General features: G+C 36.5%; 1 non-coding gene across 1 annotated transcript; it reads right to left on the bottom strand.

The window, feature by feature from the left end:
• Window positions 1-1,584: 1,584 nt before the first annotated feature.
• LOC122277932 lies at window positions 1,585-1,691 on the bottom strand. The gene has a single exon (XR_006229235.1). It is a non-coding gene; the product is annotated as a small nucleolar RNA R71 (small nucleolar RNA).
• Between the last annotated feature and the right edge of the window lie 18,875 nt (window positions 1,692-20,566).

Raw genomic sequence — 20,566 nt, 5'->3', positions numbered from 1 at the left:
AAACTCAATAAACATCTTGTTTTATAGTGATTCTGTACATATCAAGGCCTTGTGTCATTAATCCTCTCCTAAAACCATCTTCTCTAGGCCTTGTGTCATTAATTGCTGCACTTTGAAGAAGTGCATGGTAAAAAGACTCAGTTACAGCTTGTGTAAAAGGCTAACTAAAGGTTGATTTATTTTATGTTCACCAATATCATCTTGTTTTGTACCAACTCAAGTGCTGCACCAACTGAGTTGATTTATTTTATAACAGACTAACCTAATGTTTAAAGGTTGATTTTTATTATGTTCACCAATAGGTTAACGCCTTGGTTTTTTACTTTTTTATCTGCAGATTTGTGAATCGTGATCTCAACCTTGATGGAGAAATTGATCGTGAGGAATTTGCTAATAGTCAGGGACTGATTAAACAATTACCTAATTGTATAATTTGTATTTTGTTTTGATGTAATTATGTTAACTTTTAGATGCTAGTATGCTACTGTTGGTCTTTTTTTATTTTTTACGTAATTTATGCTAGTGTTAGTCTGTTATAGTGCACTGTGCATCAGTGCTTTTGATGTAAATTATTAAATATAACTTCTAATCTTTGATAGTTCTTTTTTTTAAGACTTTTTAATTTTTAGTTTTTAAATATGCTTGCAGGTTTGAATTTTTTAAATATGCTTGCAGATTGCTTGGGAATGGATTTTCATTTTTCTAACCTTTTAGAATGCAGATTGTAATCATTTGATGTACCATGTATGTAAAGTAAGATACATGAAAATCGATTTTTGCTATATTTTTCTCTTGTTAGAAGAGCTTTCTTTCCTTTTTTAGATATATGATAAATATTAAATAGTATATACTATAATTGATTGATCTTTAAATTGTTTGGAACATATATAGAAATTTTTTATTTTTTTGGTAGTAAAATATTTTATTCAAATTTATTGTATATAGATAATTTTTTTTAATGGTTATTTTTATTTTTCTTTCTAAGTATTTTTTTGGTATTTTGGGCTTCAAATTAGATAAATTGTTAGTGGATTTTAACTGTTGGGCCGAAATTGATGTAAGAAAAAAATTGGGCCATTGGCCCATTTGGAGTCCGGTCGGACCGACCGGACCGGACCGTCCCGAATGGGACCGGACCGCCCGGTTCCATTGAGATTCAGTCCGGTCCAGGGTAGGGAATCCCTGGATCGAATAGGTCCGGTCCGGTCCATCAAACCCCCCGGAACCGGACCGGACCGGACGGATCTCCCCCCTCCTACAAACATAACAATACCATCATGCATTATATTTCCACTAAATGTTCCTCCAATGGATTTCAAACTAGGTATAATACAATTTCTCCCTACTTTTCATAATTTGGATAGTGAAAATCCATATGTGCATATTAGGGGGTTTGAAGAAGTTGTTGCTACATTTCATGGTCAACCTGATATTGTAGATATTGTTCGACTTAAGTTCTTTCCTTTCCCACTAAAGGATATGGCAAAGAGTTTGATGTATTCATTGAGACCACAGTCGATTGAGTCATGGGTTGAGATGACCTAAATTTTTTTCAATAAATACTTTTCTCATCATAAAACTAATATTTTGAAAATGCAAATCTCAACTTTTATACAAAAGAATAGTGAGACTTTATGTCAAGCATGGAAACGTTTTAAATAGTTACTTAGCTTGTGTCCCCATCATGGTCTCACTCCTAGAGAGCGTCAATTTGTTAAAATGATGTGTAATAGTGACTTTTTCAAGAAGGACCCGAATGAGGCAATAGAATATTTGAATGAACTTTCATAAAAAGCTCACAGTTGGATAGAATCAAATGCTTTTGACAATACCAATCGAGCACGTTCCAATTAAACTCATTCTAGTGAAGGCATCTATCATTTCAAAGAAGAAGATAACTTGAAGGCAAGGATGGAGGGCCTAACTAGAGAGTTAGAGGCATTGAAGATGAAGGAAACTATGACAGCTCATATTATTCCCCAAGTTGATGCCTTTAAACTTTGTTTTATTTGTCAAGGAGTAGATCATCTTACACAAAATTGCCTAACACTTGCTGAGACGAGAGTAGCGTATGAGAAACATTGCAATTCTCTTGGCATGTATTAAAAACTATTTTCACCCTACTCAAATACATACAATTCTGGTTGGAGAAATTATTCAAACTTTTGCTAGAAGTCTGAATACCAGCCACCTGCACAGCCCCTTAGATCATATCCTGCACCATATCATGCATCTTTTTCTTCTATGAACTCTTTAGAAAATACTTTACATGCTTTTATTGAGACACAAGGTAAAACTAATCAAAAATTTGAATCTTTGATTACGTAGGTTGTTGAAGAAAATAAAAAGATAAAGAGCTATGTATCCAAGATAATGAGCTACTTAAGTGTGAATGAGCATGACAAGTTCTCTTCTCAACCCAAATTCACATCCCAAGGTCAACATATCATATAAGGAGATTTGAAAGAGGTCAATGCCATTATGACAAGAAGTGGTAAGTCCCTACACATCCTAACAATTGATAAGGCAAAGGATGTTGAAGAGGAACAAATCAATGATAGTACCAAGGAACTGAGGTAATCAAGAGCCCAGTTAAGGTACTATTTCCTCAAGTTTTAAAATCTAGTATGCGAATTTTGGATTCTCTAATGAAATTTTGGAGAACCTCAAGTAACTAAAAATTAAGTTCCCTTTTTTGCATGTTATTAAACAAGTTCTTACTTATACAAAAGTTCTTAAAGATTTGTGTATAGTTAAGAGGAAGCACCATGTTAAAAAGATAATATTTCTAACAGAGCAAGTTAGTGCTCTAATTGAGCAACGAATTCCTCCTAAGTATAAGGATCTTGGTTGTTCAACGATTACATACAGTATTGGGAATAATTAGTTTGAACAAGTCTTGCTAGATTTAGGAGCTAGTGTTAATTTGATGTCTTATTCCATTTATTTGCAGCTTGGTTCAAGTGAAATTAAACCTACTTTTGTTGTGCTTCAATTGGCTGATCATTCAATTAAGAAACCGAGAGAAATAGTTGAGAAGTTTTGATCCAAATTAATAAGTTCTATTATCTTGTTGATTTCTTAATTTTGGACACTCAATTGGTTGTTGAGTTTAACTCTAAGGATCCTCTCATATTAGGTAGACCTTTACTTGCCACGGATAATGTACTTATAAATTGCAAGAATATGTTGATGAAACTATCTTTTGGAAACATGATCATGGAGGACAACATTTTTCATATTGAGAAATAGCCAATAGATGACGAGTGTCACCAAACGTACATGATTGACGCACTCATAGACAACGGAGTTCACACAACTCAGATTTTGATCCCCTGGAATATTCATTTGTTAATTTTGAGTTTGATACTATTAGTGATTCATCTGATATTGTTAATATTTATGTTGTTTTTGATAAATTTTAGGATTATGGAACACGAGCATGACAACCGAAATTTGAGGAGTTGCATAAGGAAGGTGAAAAACAGATTTCTTCAAGTATTGAAACACCAAGAGTGAAATTGAAACATTTACCCAAGTCTAAAATCTATAAGGTTAAAATGAAATGATTTCATGATAAAAATATTTTTAAGAAGACGTTTAAGCCTAATGACTAAATACACTTATATGATTCTAGACTTCATAAACACCTAGAAAAACTTCGGTCTAGGTGGACTAGTCCCTTTGTAGTGAAACAAACTTTTAAAAATGGGGCGGTAGAAATAGAGGATCCTAAAAATGGTTGGATCTTTAAAATAAATGGTCAACGCTTTAAAATATTAATTGATAGACAAGTTTCGGAAGTGGAAGACATTCCACTTGTGGTTAAGGTCTCTCAACCTTGACCACACCACCCAGGTACTTTTTTCTTTATTTGTTTTGTATTATTTTTGTTTTATCTTATTTTCTTTCTTTTCCTTTTTGTTTGCTGTTGTTTTCTTTGTTTTTGTTTGTAGGATAGTTTCATTTCGTCATTTCATGTTACCATTTTTAGTGCTTAGCGAGCTACTATCATCACTCATCAAGTGCATTATATTCTTTTTAGTTACTCCTCATTTAATTTTGATTATTAAACATTGAGGACAATGTTTCATTTAAGTTGGGGGCGGTGATGCAAATTTAGTATTTAAAATACTTTTTGGAACTCTGTGGCATTTTTTATGTGTCAATTTTTTACATCGCACGTGCATCCTTTTCAACTGTGTACTTATTCTCATTCATAGCTATCTTTGTGATTTCACCAAATCCACCATAATCATTTTTTACTAAAGCATTCACAAAACCCCTAATGCACTTATTCAAGCTTTACGGTAGAGTTGTGATTTGACACATGTAGCTAGAGAACTCTTCTACTTAAGCATTCATGTGATTTTGGAGATGATTGAGAGCCTATAAATGCAGTAAATTATAATAAGCGTTCATTGATCTGTTGAATTGGACACTTCTTTTGAGAATATCATTACATGGCTTGCGGTAAGATAGTGGATACACTTGGGATATGACGAAGATCCTTAGTAACCAATTTTGAGCCAATAAACACATATAGCTTTTCCTTTTCATATACCCACATCATTGATGCTCCTCCACAATGGAGTATAACTTATACACTAATTTTTTTACCATTTTTTTACTTCCAATTATATACTAGGTGTGGAATTTACGTTTTCTTTCTTTTATTTTATCATTTTGAAAAAAAAAAAAAAAGGACAAAAGGAGAAGAGTTGCAAAGTGTTTAATTGAGTGAACTTCAAAGGCAAAAAAAAAAAAAAAAGTTAAGGTTGGGTAGAAATGACAAGAATACCAAAATGACATGTGTTTGTTCATCAAATTATTGAAGAAAAAAAAAGAGAAGAAGAATGAAAAGGAAAAATATTATTATTCGACGATCTGAAAAGTTTGAGAGTATATCAAGTGAGAAATGTGGTCTATTAAGATATTTAATAAAAATTCTTTTGTATGTACTTGGAAGTTTTTAGATCCTTTTCATCCTATTTCCTCATATAGCCCCAAACCCAAGCCACATTATAACCTTTTGTATTGACCGTTCTGATTCTAAGTAAGCTTTTGGAAAGTATGGTGGAAGTCTCATTTGTTGGTGCTCCTATAATAAAATTAATGTTTACTTTTTGCTTGTATATAATTACCTAATTCCCCATGAAAGTGTGTGTACACTCATTATCAACTCCATAGAAAGAATTCTCACTCGAAACACTTTTATGCCCGTGAGTTATGGAGTTGAACATTTTGCTTGAGATGTTCTTGATGTTGCATGTGTCAGGGCCTCTGGTTAGATGGACATAGTTCAGAACATACACTCTATGGATTGCTATAGGTGGATTGCTTTTGATAGGGTTATTGAATTCCAAAGATTGTTTTGACATGTGAATCTGAAAAGTGTGACTTAGTGGCCTTTGTGTGTGATTTTATTTGATCTCTTTCGTTGTTTTGACATGAAAAATTGCTAGAGAGTAGCAATGAGTAACTTGGAAAGGTGTGATGAGTGTATGAAAGTGCATTCTAAATACCTTATTATTGGATTAAAATGCTAAAATGTGAATAAAAATAATATAAATTAATTTATATTTTTTAATTGAGTTTCTACTTACTTTAAGATACTTATAAACAGATTTTTATATTTAATTTCAGAATTTATAAAAGAGCAAGTCACAACCTAGTCAAATTCAAAGGATGACTTTCATGGGATTTGAAAGCAATTTGGATTAAAAAAAATCATAAAAGGAAACTGCAAAAAGTTCAAATCTGAAATTTGTTAGGAGACAGCCTAGACATACTTTAGTATTTTGACCGTAACTTTCTACTCACATATCTAATTGATGCAATTCTTAATGCATTAGAAAGTTATTTTAAAGGGTTATAAATTTTTATTTAATAAGCATTTCTAAATTTGAAATCTTGAAGCGTGTACATGGCTGCCAAGATAAGCACTAAAATTTAGACGATTTTTTTATGCGAAAATTATGAAGAAATTAGGGTTTCTTTCATACCTTATATAAGCATATCATTAGTATGAAATAGAAGAGTAGGGGAGGCACAAGAGACAGATTTGAAGATAGGAGAAGATCACTTTCATGACTGCCATTTACTTTTTTCTCTCTGGACATTTTTGTTATCCATTATATTTATGGGTAACTAAATTCTCGAATAGGGCTAGAGATGAACTTGCACATTAGATTGTATTTTTAATTTATTTTTAAGTTATGTATTTGATTTTCAATTAGTAAAACTCTTTTATTTTATCATTCTCAATTTATGGTTGATTTTTTCTTTTCCGAATAATCATAGAATTTATTCTATTTATGGATTTAGTCATACTTTTTTCTATTGAATGGTTTAGTTCTTTAATTATGTTTAGATCACTTATTTATCTATATTGATTTAGTTCTTTACTACAATATCGCTCCCTAAATATTTTGTCGTCGTTGAATTTTCTCAACAGGACTAATAATTTATGAATTTTAAAAGTGGTGAATGATTTTTCAAATGGTTACATTTGTTTTAATTTTAGTTTATAAATCTATATATTCCGATTAAGAATTTTGGGAATTGAGTTCCCAATTGAGTTATTCAATTAATTAAAAATAATTAAAATATCATATTTGTGTAAAGGATTCTCAATGCTTTACTATTTATCAAATTTGAGTATTTCTTCTGTTAGTAACTTTGCTTCACTTTAATTTACATTTAAAATTAATATTTATTCTCCATTAATCATTTAATATTTTTATTTAGTTTCTTTGTTCCTTTTGATATTATTTTAATTTGTCTCCTTGTGGAATCGATACCACAAAACTGTGCTACAACTATTACGTTATTCTTTGAGTATAATCAAATTTTTACGCCATTGCCAGAGAGACGGTAGAAAAATTGCTAAATAATTTTTCTTTTCAACAGCTTGTACAAGCGGTAACTTAGTTCCCCCTTTTAACTTACTGCATCTTTATTTTATTTTCTTTTTCTTTTTATATTTTCTTTTAGTATTACATTTTTCTCTACCTTGCATGCACAGGTATAGAGACGTCTTGGGTTAATTTGGTTGTAGATCAGAGTTAGTGTCAGAGTAAAATTTTTCTAATCATTTATTTCATAATCCATCTAGTCCAAAAAAAATGAGTGCACGAAGATCAACTTAGGACTCTATAGCAGTATCTTCACCCTACAAATATAGCAACACCATCATGCATTATATTTCCACTAAATATTTCTCCAATGGATTTCAAACCAGGTATAATATAACTTTTCCCTACTTTTCATGGTTACATTTGTTTTAATTTTGATTTATAAATTTATATCTTTCGATTGAAAATTTTGGAAATTGAGTTCCTAATTGAGTTATTCAATGAATTAAAAATAATTATAATACTTGATTTGTACAAGGGACTTCCGATGCTCTACTGTTTGTCAAATTTGAGTACTTCTTCTCTTAGTAACTTTAATTCACTTTAATTTATACTTAAAATTAATATTTGTTCTCTATTAATCATTTAATATTTTTCTTTAGTTTTTTTGTTCTTTTTGCTATTCTTTTAATTTGTCTCACTATGGAATCGACATTCCAAAACTATGCTACAACTACTGCGCTATTCATTGGGCGTAATCAGGGTCTCACATCGAGCGAAACACACGTTAAACAGATCATGAACTATCCATGCACGATCTTAACAAATAGCAAATACCTTATCTTTGCCCAATTAAGGCAATATATATATATATATATATATATATATTTGTGTCATTCATCTTTATATGTTATATAAGCATAAAGAGACACAATGTCTCTTCTTTGCTCGCTACCTAAGCATAGAGGTAATCACTCATGTGAGTGAGCCGATTTAAGCCTATCGACAAATCTTTTTTACCATAACTCTCAAATTAATGATAAATGTGTGTGGTCAATAAACGCTCTCAATCAAGCCATTTGATCATAAAATATATTGTTATCATGTGCACGACAAGAAATACAATGAGAAAAAGAAATCACATGGTCAAATACAAACCAATAAACCACAAGTCTTAGGCTGAGTTTTAGAACCACTACTAATAATCTAGCCATGACTTATCCAATTCGCATAATAAACTTATTTAATCAAATAAGTCATATTTACTCTCTAACTGTGACGCCTCCAAATCTCCATGCACAGATACGGAAAAATCGAGACGTCCAGATGATGACATCACAGGTCACCACCCTATCGACATATGCCAAGTGTATGTATAAGCAACGAATGTGCACGAAAAACACACAGCGGATAGCAAAGTCAATAACTAAGTACTAGAATTTTTTTCTTAATTTAATACAAAGATGTTTAAAATATACATAATAAAATATTACAAAGCACAAATATAGTTTTAAACCAAACAACAAAACTTAAACTTTAACTCAGAACTCCGGCGGAGCCGCATCCTCTTCCTCGAACCCTGCACCAAAATCTACGGAACCAAAAATGGTGCCGCAGGTAAGTAAAATCTAAATACCACTAGATAAAAATATATAAAACTCAAATAATATGTATGAAAGAAAAACCAATGCACATGTCCCGTAAAACTATATTTTTCCACGCACGCCAAAAACCCATTTGGCCCAAAAACGTATCACTTAAAACCAAGCCTCGCGATTATCCCAGATAATGATCTAAACCACAATTTTCTCAGAAAATGGATCAAAAGCCTCAAAACCAAACTTCGCCATTTTCCCAGAAAATGGTCTGCATCCGAAAACCATAAAAACGATCCAATTATGCATGCACCATGACCTCCCCTAGGGATCATCCGCACACCCTGACTCTGTGCCACACTGCAGGTAACGACTACGCATGTGAAACCTAAACGAGCGATGCCCAGACTCGCGCCCAGCGTGTACCTAGCCAGGCCATCCTCTAGTCCCCGCCACTCTAGGGAACACGGAGTCGACACGACAGCATTACCGTATCGTGCGATCCAGTTGTCGCCCTGTGACAACTCAGGGGATGTCACTCAGTATTATCCACTCCCGAGTGACCAGAGGAGCTCCATCGAGGTAATAACCCATCCCGGCTTGGGCTCGTGAAACACACACACCCGAAAACCATTTACGCCAACAAAAACATGATTTTCTCAATTAAAAGAAAATGCACATGTATGCAATATGAAACGCACGCCTCATGGAATAAATAATCAAGCAATCACAAACAACCAAAACCAAACACTCCGTCCTCAAACCATCCGACTCCCGAACTCCTCAGACTCAGTCCGGAATCAACCAACTAGTAGATAAATATTTATTGTAAAAGCAAAATACATTTAAATCTAAAAGTAGAGTTTGAAAAATACTTACAACGCTATATGGTATTTTTCAAAAGCTCGCGGCGTTGCAAACGGCGAAAGAAAAGCAACGTAACAGTGTAATTTACACTGTAGCCGTGGGTTGTAAAATACTCACTTTTGAACGGGGACAAACCAAAACTTGGAATTGATAGGGAATGGCCTAGGGATGTTTATGAAGCTAAGGGAAGTGGAGTTTGGCCATGGGTGGCGGCGAAAAAGGCGGAGGAAGGGCTTAAACGTCCAAATCGGAAACTAGCTCGTGGGAGCTGCTCCGGCGACAGATCGAGGCCGGAAATGGGTGGGTTAGGATGGCAAGGAGTCGATGATGAAGTGGTGAAGAGGTGGGGGCCGGAGGTGGAGCGACGGCGGCAAAACGGAGCAAAAGCCATTCGGTTTGAAGATGGTTTTCTGGCTAAATGACGGCTCCGTTGGCAGTGGTGGTGGTGTGCTGCACGATGGCCGACGGCGGTGGGTCTGGGTGGTTGGAAGCTTCGGCGTGAAGGAGAAGAGAGAGAGAGAGAAACGCACGGGGGGTCGACGCACCGGAAAGAAAAAGGAGGGAAAAAGAAAGAAAAAGAAAGAAAAGAGAAAAAGAGAAAAGGGAAAAAAGAAAAGAAAAGAAAATATGGATGAAAGAAATGAGGTCTAATCCTCACTCTGGAAACTAAAACAGATCTGCCAAAAACGAGACTAAAAACCGTAAAACGACTAAATAAATAAAATACAACATTAAATAAATTAAAAATCAATTTAAAATGCAATAATTTAAAATAAATAAACCACTATATTAATTAAATTAAAAATAACCATTCAGTAAAAATACACATAAAAGCGGGTTATCACATCCTCCCTCCCTTAAAAACAAATTTCGTCCTCGAAATTTACAAGATCAAACACCAACTTGAAACAAGCCACATAATTCCACATAAAACCACATGTGACCAAGATTAAGAGACGTACCATCTTTTACTCAAACAAGTAGGAGTACTGCTCCCTCATGTCAGCTACTCTCTCCCAAGAGAAATCTTGAGCTGGCGGATCTCCCCATGCCACCTTAACCAAAGGTATCGTCTTGGACCTCAACTGTTGCCCCTTCCAATCCATGATCTGCGACGGAACAACCTCATAAGTAAGGTCCGGTTGCAACTGAATACTCTCTGGGTTGACAAAGCGCGGCTCTTGTTTTCCAAAGCTCTTCTTTAAGGATGATACATGGAAGACATCATGAATATCCCCAAAATATTATGGCAAAACAACTCTATAGGCGACAGACCCTACCTTCTCCAAAATCTGAAAATGGCCGACATACCTCAGATCCAGTTTCATCTTCTTACTAAAACGCTTAACTCCTCTCATGGGAGAGACTTTGAGATAAACCCAATCACCTTCTTCAAAAGATAACTCTCTCCTCCTGGTATCAGCGTAGCTTTTCTGACGACTTTGAGCCGCCACCATTTTATCCCTGATGATCCGAACTTGGCTTTGCATTTCTTGAATTATTTCGGGTCCAATTATCCTGCTCTCCCCAACTTCATCCCAACACAAAGGCGATCTGCACTTCCTCCCATAAAGAGCTTTATAAGGAGCCATCTGAATGGTCGCATGGAAGCTATTATTATATGCAAACTCTATGAGCGGCAAGTGGTTTTCCCAACTCTCTTGAAATTCCATGACACATGCCCGCAACATATCTTCAAGGGTCTGAATGGTGAGCTCTAACTGGCCGTCTATCTGCGGGTGATATGCAGTACTGAACTTCAACTTAGTACCCAATGCTGCCTGTAAACTCTTCCAGAATTGAGACGTGAACCTTGGGTCTCGATCCGACACTATACTCTTCGGTATGCCGTGCAACCGTACTATCTCCTTGACGTACAAGCGGGTCAACTTACCCAAGGAATCGGTGTTATTAACAGGCAAGAAATGAGCACTCTTCGTTAACCGGTCAACAATCACCCAAGCAGAATTTTTCCCACTAGGCGTCCTCGGCAAGCCCACTACAAAGTCCATCCCGATGTCATCCCACTTCCACTCAGGAATAGGGAAGGGTTGGAGCATACCTGCGGGTCTTCGGTGCTCGGCCTTGACTTGACGGCATGTGTGGCATTTCTCAACATACAAGGCAATATCCCTCTTCATTCCATCCCACCAATAATTTTTCTTCAAGTCCCGGTACATCTTTGTACTGCCAGGATGAACTAAATAAGGGGCCGCATGAGCTTCTGCCATGATCCGTTCATTGAATTCTGAATCTTTAGGGACCACCCTACGATCTCGGAACCGAAAAATTCCATCTTTATCTATACTATAGTGCAATGGCCCTCGAGATTTTCTGACTCTTTTTCTGATATCCAGCAGTTTTGGATCCTTCCTTTGAAGAGTCTTCAATTCCTCAAAATCAGTTACCCAAATATCAAGAACTGAAGATAAAATCTCTTCTTGCTGTGAACTTTCAATAAGGAGCCTTCTCATCCCACAAAGCAAAGAATCCAATTTTGACAGCTCAGCTTCATCTTCCAAGTGCGATTTTCGGCTCAAAGCATTAGCAACTATATTTTCCTTCCTTGGATGATACTTGATCTCGCACTAGTAGTCACTGATTAACTCCAGTCATTGCCTCTGTCTCATGTTCAGATTCTTCTGGGAAAACAAGTGCTTCAAGCTCTTGTGATCAGTGTATACTTCGCAAGCTTCCCCAAACAAAAAGTGTCGCCAAATCTTGAGAGCAAAAACAATCACAGCCAATTCCAAATCGTGCGTCGGATAATTCTTTTCATGGTCATTTAGCTGACGAGATGCATAGGCAACAACCAGTCCTTCCTGCATAAGGACACAACCCAATTCAAATTTAGACGCTTCACTGAAGACTACGAATGGCTTATGCGGTTCTGGGAGCGCCAACACTGGTGCAGTCGTCAACCTGTTTTTCAATTCTTGGAAGCTTCTCTCAAACTTATCTGACCAAACAAATTCTGGATTCTTTCTAGTCAATGCTGTGAGAGGTCCGGATAGGCGAGCAAATCCCTCCACAAATCTTCGGTAATATCCGGCAAGTCCCAAGAAACTCCAGATCTCGCGTACTGTAGTCGGACGCTGCCATGACAAAATGGCTTCCACCTTACTAGGATCAACAGCCACTCCGTCTCGGGAAATCACATGCCCTAGAAATCTGACTTCCTCCAATCAGAATTCATACTTGCTGAGCTTGGCATACAACTGGTGTTCTCTCAATTTCCCAATAACTAGACAAAGATGATACACATGCTCTTCAACATCTCGAGAATAAATCAGAATATCATCAATGAATACTACTATAAAGGAATCCAGATAAGATCGAAATACTCGATTCATTAAATCCATGAAAGCAGCAGGGGCATTGGCTAATCTAAATGACATCACCTTAAATTCATAATACCCATATCTCGACCTGAAAGCAGTTTTGGGCACATCCTTGTCTCTGATCTTCAACCGGCAAAATTCCGACCTCAAATCAATCTTCGAGAACACAGCTACTCCTTGAAGCTGATCAAACAAATCATCGATTCGTGGGAGAGGATATTTATTTTTGATGGTCACCTTATTTAATTCCCGATAATTAATGCACATATGGAGGGTTCCATCTTTCTTTTTAACAAACAGAACCGGCGCACCCCACGGCGAAGTACTTGGTTGAATGAACCCCTTATCTACCAGCTCTTGCAACTGAGTCGTCAACTCTTTTAATTCAGCCGGTGCCATACAGTAAGGAGCTTTATGTACAGGAGTCACTCCGGTTCCAAGTCTATAACAAACTCCATTTCTCGAACAGGGGGTAGCCCAGGCAAATCATCCACAAACACGTCCGAAAATTCTTCCACAACGGGAATGTCTACCAAAGACTTCTTCTCAGATGGCGTAGACACCATCTGAACTAAGAAGGCATCCACTCCCCATGCAATCTCTCTTCTTGCTTGAATTGCCGATATAATTACCGGCTTTTCTTTTAGCTTACTTCCGATAAATTCCAGACAATCACCATCTGGAAGCTGAAGCTAATTACCCGACTTCTACAATTAATATTCGCAGAATATCGGTATAGCCAATCCATCCCGAGGATGATATCAAAACCCAACAGCTTAAACACCACCAAATCAGCATCCAAGAACCTTCCATCAAAATTTAATGGGCATCCCAAAGCAACCTTGGAACACCACACCATTTCACCATTGGGTAGAGCCACTACCAATGACTTCGGCAAGGGTTCCGTAACCAAATTACACATCCGAGCAAACGTGGAAGATATAAATGACTGTGAAGCACCCGAATCAAACAAAGTGCAAGCATAAAACTCATATAAACGGACTCTCCCTGAACCAAATACATTAACCCATGAAATCCAAAAAAAATAAAGGAGAAACCAAAATACACCAAAAATCAAATCCAACATAAAATTAAATTAAATCCATACTTGTAATTACTCCAGCATCATGGGTCGCTGGTGCCTCATCATCCACATCTCCGGGTGTGACAGCATAAACCCGGACTTGCACTGCTTGCCTTGGATTTGTTCTTCCACCGTGTCTACCTCCACGGCTTCCTTGAACTGGCCTCAGACACTCACGGGCAAAGTGACCTTGCTGGCCACAATTATAGCATCAAGCCCCACCAGAAGGGCACTCACTCACATGGGCCCTATTACAAACTCTGCAAACTGGCACTCGTCCTCCCATACGAACACTTGAGGACGCTTGCGGTCGAGTTTCAGTCCGCTGAACAAATTTCTGAGGCGAACCCGAGCTGCTTCCTTCACCAGAAAAACTCTGTTTTTTATGTCCTAGAGGGTAGCCCATACTCAAATTATTCTCTCGCTCCACAAGGGTGGCCACATCCACTAAGTCCTGAAAAGTGGATATCTGGTGACTGACCACCATACGGCGTATATCAGGGCGTAAACCCTCCTAGAAACGCTCAGCTCACATTTCCTCTGTGGCGATGAGGTGAGGAGCAAATCGCTCAAGTTCTATAAATTTTCGGGCGTACTGTTCGACTGTCATGCTCTCTTGGACCAAACTTGAGAACTCTCTTGCCTTTTGCTTCCTTACAGAAGCGGGAAAGAAGCGATCATTAAACTCTTTCTTGAAGCGCTGCCAGGTCACAACGGCGAAAGATCCCAATTCTGATTCCAACATTACCCTCTTGGTATCCCACCAATCAGAAGCGGTGCCTTGCAACAGATAGCTGGCGTAGAGTACTTGTTGCACCTCGGTGCAACCACACATCTCAAAAGTTCTTTCCAAGTCTTTGATCCACTTTCCAGCTTGAAGTGGATCATCTTCTCCAGTGAAGTGTGGAGTTCTATGCGCCAGAAAGCGCTCATAGGTGCATCTGGCTTGCACCATGCTACTAAGCCCTCCTGGGTATAGCTAAGGTCCTCCCTGATGTGGCCAAGGACCTCCTGGTTGTGGCCAAAGCCCTCTTTGTTGCAGCCAAGACCCTTCTTGTTGTGGCCAAGGACCCCCTTGTTCTGGCCAAGGACGCCCTTGTTGTGGCCAAGGTCCTCCTTGTTGTGGCCAAGGTCCTGCCTGTTATGGCCTAAAATTCTATTGCATGAACTCCATCATCCGCCGTATTGCTTGGGCTATGGAGTCATCTCTCGATGTATCGTCCCGTGGCACCTGAGTAGAATTCCTTGGTCTCACCATTTTTCCTGCCACAACACAACCTTTGACCCCCTTTAAGAAAACAAATAAAACTAACATAAAACCAAAAACCAAAACCAACACCACATAGCAAGAAACAAAAGAAACCAGCATGCAATAACCTAACAAAATAAATAAAACAAGCAAACAAGTTCAAACAAATAAAACATGTCAAATAGCAACTTTACTTAAAATAAATTTTTAAAACACAACTTTAAAAAACATTCTGGTACTACCTACGGGACATATGGTTTTACCCAGAGCCAAACCGCTCTGATACCACATGTGACGCCCCCAAATCCCCACGCATGGATACGAGAAAATCGAGACGTCCGGATGATGACATCACGGGTCACTACCCTATTGACGTGTGCCAAGTGTGTGTATAAGCAACGAATGTGCACTAGAAACACGCAGTGGATAGCAAAGTCAATAACTAAGTACCAGAATTTTTTTCTTAATTTAATACAAAGATGTTTAAAACATACATAATAAAATATTACAAAGCACAAATATAGTTTTAAACCAAACAACAAAGCTTAAACTTTAACTCAGAACTCCGGCAGAGCCGCATCCTCGGGCTTAGCCTCTTCCTCTTCCTCGAACCCTGCACCAAAATCTACAAAATCAAGTAAGTAAAATCCAAACACCACTAGATAAAAACATATAAAACTCAAACAATATGCATGAAAGAAAAACCAATGCACATGTCCCGTAAAACCATATTTTTCCACGCACGCCAAAAATCCATTTGGCCCAAAAACATATGGCTTAAAATCAAGTCTCGCCATTATCCCAGATAATGGCCCAAACCACCATTTTCCCAAAAAATGGATCAAAAGCCTCAAAACCAAACTTCACCATTTTCCCAGAAAATGACCCGCATCTGAAAACCATAAAAGCGATCCAATTATGCATGCACCATGATCTCCCCTAGGGATCATCCGCACACCCTGGCTCTGTGCCACACTGCAGGTAACGACTACGCATGTGACACCTAAACGAGCGATGCCTAAACTTGCACCCAGCGTGTACCTGGCCAGGCCATCCTCTAGTCCCCGCCACTCTAGGGACCACGGAGTCGACACGACAGCGTTACCGTATCGTGCGATCCGGTCGTCGCCCTGCGACAACCCAGGGGATGTCACTCAGTATTATCCACTCCCGAGTGACCGGAAGAGCTCCACTGAGATAATAACCCATCCCGACTTGGGCTCGTGAAACACACACACCCGAAAACCATTTACGCCAATAAAAACATGATTTTCTCAATTAAAATAAAATGCACATGTATGCAATATGTAATGCACACCTCATGGCACAAATAATTAAGCAATCACAAACAACCAAAACCAAGCACTCTGTCTTTAAACCATCCGACCCTTGAACTCCTCGAACTTAGTTCGGAATCAACCAACCATCATATAAATATTTATTGTAAAAGTAAAATACATTTAAATCTAAAAGTAGAGTTTGGAAAATACTTACAGCGCTATATGGTATTTTTCGAAAGCTCGCGGCGTTGCAAACGGCGGAAGAAAAGCAACGTAATAGTGTAATTTACACTGTGGTCGTGGGTTGTAAAATACCTACTTTTGAACGGGGACAAACCAAAGCTCGGGATTGATAGAGAATGGCCTAGGGATGTTTATGAAGCTAAGGGAAGTAGAGTTTGGTCGTGGGTGGCGGCGAAAACGGCGGAGGAAGGGCTTAAACACCCAAATCGGAAACTAGCTCGTGGGAGCTGCTCCGGCGACGGATCGAGGCCGGAAATGGGTGGGTTAGGATGGCAAGGAGTCGGTGATGAAGTGGTGAAGAGGTGGTGACCAGAGGTGGTGACCGGAGGTGGAGCGATGGCGGCAAAACGGAGCTAAAACCGTTCGGCTTGAAGACTATTTTCTGGCTAAACGGCGGCTCCGTTGGCGGTGAAAATTTGTGGGGTGGTTCACCGGAGGGAGGGGAAGAGATTGGTGGTGGTGGTGTGCTGCACGGTGGCCGGCGGCGATGGTTTTGGGCGGTTGGAAGCTTCCGCGTGAAGGAGAGGAGAGAGAGAGAGAGAGAGAGAGAGAGAGAGAGAGAGAGAGAGAGAGAGAGAGAGAGAGAGAGAGAGAGAGAGAGAGAGAGAGAGAGAGAGAGAGAGAGAGAAACGCACTGGGGGAGTCGACTCACCGGAAAGAAAAAGGAGGGAAAAAGAAAAAGAAAAAGAAAGAAAAGAGAAAAAGAGAAAAGGGAAAAAAGAGTAAAGAAAAGATGGAGGAAAGAAATGAGGTCCAGTCTTCACTCCGAAAACCAAAACAGATTCGCCGAAAACGAGATTAAAAACCATAAAATGACTAAATAAATAAAACACAACATCAAATAAATTAAAAACCAATTTAAAATGTAATAATTTAAAATAAATAAACCACTATATTAATTAAATTAAAAACCACCCTTCAGTAAAAATACACGCAAAAGTGGATCATCACACTAACAAGATCCCAACTTCTAACTTCCATGAGCAAACGATAATAGAAACACCAAATAGTACGAGCATGTCAATTCGAAATATATATTATTTTGTATTTTCAACCTCATTATTGTCTATGGGTTTTTTTAAACAAAAACTTCAAGAAACTATTTCTCTTATAAATAGCCTCACAATACGTAAAGTCTGAGCTATTTTTTACAAACCTAAGTCCACTATCTTGTAGTGTGGAAAATCGCTTGTTATGCAACAATAAATAATATAAGATAACCAAATTGTCATCAGTGTTAAGTCTCTTAGGAAAACACTTCTTTAGGACTATCAATATTGTTCAAAGAACCCATTTTATTCAATAGATCATTATAATGATTAAGTACACTAGGTACCTTTAAATAGATACTTGGTTTAGGTAGTATGAATATTGTACCAGTAGCATCCATACACTTTTTATGCCAAAATTGTACAAATAATAATCATGCACTCAAAATACTTTGCACCTTAAATATTACAAAATCTAACTATCTAATTCTCACACACAATCAACTATTTAACTGATTCCAAAATGTTTCTAGAAAATATGCAATCAATGGTTATCTAAAGACAAGGGTTAACCAATCCAGTATACACCGATTTTGAAGATTTAAAAACCAGTACGAACTAATTCATCAGCCAAATTAGAACTTTTGATTTTTTCAGTTTCAATCTGGTACAGTTTTCTGGTTTACCGTTTACACATGTGGCACTATATAAGTTTGATATTATAATTTTTTCAATACTAAACTTAATTGTTAGAATTTAGTATATATTTTTAGCAATTACTAATTCATTAATATTCAATTATATTAGTATAGTATAAGTAGTGTCTAACTTATTGGTAAGATTAAAAAACTTGAATAGTAAGATTAAAAATAGCGTCTAATTATATTACTATAAGTAGTGTCTAACTTACATCAAATGTTATATTTATACTATGTTATAAGATCAATAGACTTGAATCTAAAATTTTATGTTAAGACTCCTACTATGTGAACTCAATATCCTTAGCGGAATCATATTATAAATATTCTCTTCTTGCTTTTAAGTGACGAGAGAATATTGTTATATTACTATTACGTTAATTATGATAATCTTATAGTCTAGTAAATTCTAGGAGTTATTATCACTAATGATACACCTTATTCAAAACTATACTCCTACTAATTGGTTGATTACTCACATTATTTTCAACAATATTTTATTAAAAAAATAGAAATAATAATATTAAGGTAATGTGGGATAAAATGTTCAATCCAAAAAACAAGTGTTAATAAACTCCATAATACCCTACCCTCGCAAAATATGAGTAATTTTTTTGATTCAACAAAAAAATATTTAAACTCAAATCCTTCATATTTACATCTTAATTGAATTCATGTTTGCACAAAATAGTCATACAATCAGTCAATTTCACTAAAAGACAAATGAACTTGATTTAAGGATGACATGTTAGGATTATGGCTACAACCCCATATTATATCAATCAAAGTGTGATGTATCAACTGTTTTGCACTATAACTCAATTTTTAGCAAGTTTTAACACTGCTAACTAATTGCTCTCATCATATAGCTCATACCATTGCAATTTAGAAAATATTTTATTTGAAAGTTTTGATTGAAATTTAAAAAATTTCTTTGGAATCACATTTATATAATGAGAATTTTTTTTTTTTTTTGAAATTTGATGTCCTTATAAGTATTAGTGTGCATGTTTAGAAATTTCATGTAGAAAAATGCTCATATTCAATTTTCTTGTTGACTCTGCTAAATAAGAGAAATGGATCTCATTGACTCTACTAATTTCTCAAACTTCATAACCATTATCTTATGCCTCCTTTGTGGCACATTTTAGTATACCATCTATCCACTCGAGAAATAATATCATTGAGTCAATAAGTGGCCATCCAACTTCTAAGCCTTTAAGAATTCTTACTAACATCACTGTATTCAATTAGTCTTAAATCAATTTAATTATAAACTTCATCAATATCGCATTAAAAGTGCAAAAAAAATCATTTTGTGCAGAAGAATACATAGCAAAAGTTTTTACTTCTAGCAACAAATCTCAAATCAAGTGCAGTTGTTCCACGGACTTTTCCATCATTGTTGTTTGTCTAAAATCATCATTGTCAATGTTGAAGTATGCTACATGGTAATACTAGAGTAACAATTACAAATTCCATAGCCTAAATATCGAGACCATCGAAACATATTTTAGAGAGACAGATTTTCTTTCTTTTCAAGAAGTGCCCCGCTCTAAGGGGGAGAGCTTCTATGAATAGCTCCTCTAATTATAATGCCTAGTAGGTGGCCGCTCATAACCACATCCATGAGAAGGAGCGCCCTTTATTACAATATGAAAGACAACAATAAAATCTTATTTCGTTATGCAATTCAAATTAGATGAAATAAGATATTTTGAATAGTAGTGAGATTTTTGAGTTAAGATGAGATGAGATGATTTTAAGTTTTTTGAGATTTGATAAAGGGATGGGTTTCATCAATTATTAAAAAATATTTTTAATTATAGGGTGGAAAATATTATCAGTATATTAAAAATAAATAGAAAGGGGAAGGAGAGGTGTAGGGTAAAGGTGGGGATTTTATAAAATTTGCCATAGGATTACTTTTGACGATTTGACTTTCTCAAAAGTTAGTAGATGGGGAAGGGGAGGCGTGAAATAGTGGGCTGTCAGAAGGGGTCAAAAGTTTGTCTGTAAATCAACGTATAGTGTAGAAATATATAGATGAGTTAAAAACTTATATTTGAACATTTGGATGTACAGATAAAATAAGCCGTACAATTCAGATGAGATGTCTTGTGTTTTAACTGTATATCCAAACCGGCCCTAAAGGAAAAAACATACCCTTCAATGGAGATCACTTTTTTATAAGGCTTCAATAAATTATAGATTTAATTTAAAAGATTAAAACGAAAATGTCAATGATCTCTGCTGATGAAGATTGCGTTCATAATTCTTTTAAACGATTTATTTACAGTGCATGTAGACAAAAAGTGTTGCATCATAAGAAGACCCTGTATACATGCAAAACAACCGGTAAT

The sequence above is a fragment of the Carya illinoinensis genome, chromosome 9 (genome assembly GCF_018687715.1).
Source record: "Carya illinoinensis cultivar Pawnee chromosome 9, C.illinoinensisPawnee_v1, whole genome shotgun sequence".
NCBI lineage: Eukaryota > Viridiplantae > Streptophyta > Magnoliopsida > Fagales > Juglandaceae > Carya > Carya illinoinensis.
This window is presented reverse-complemented; position numbering and strand designations above follow the sequence as displayed.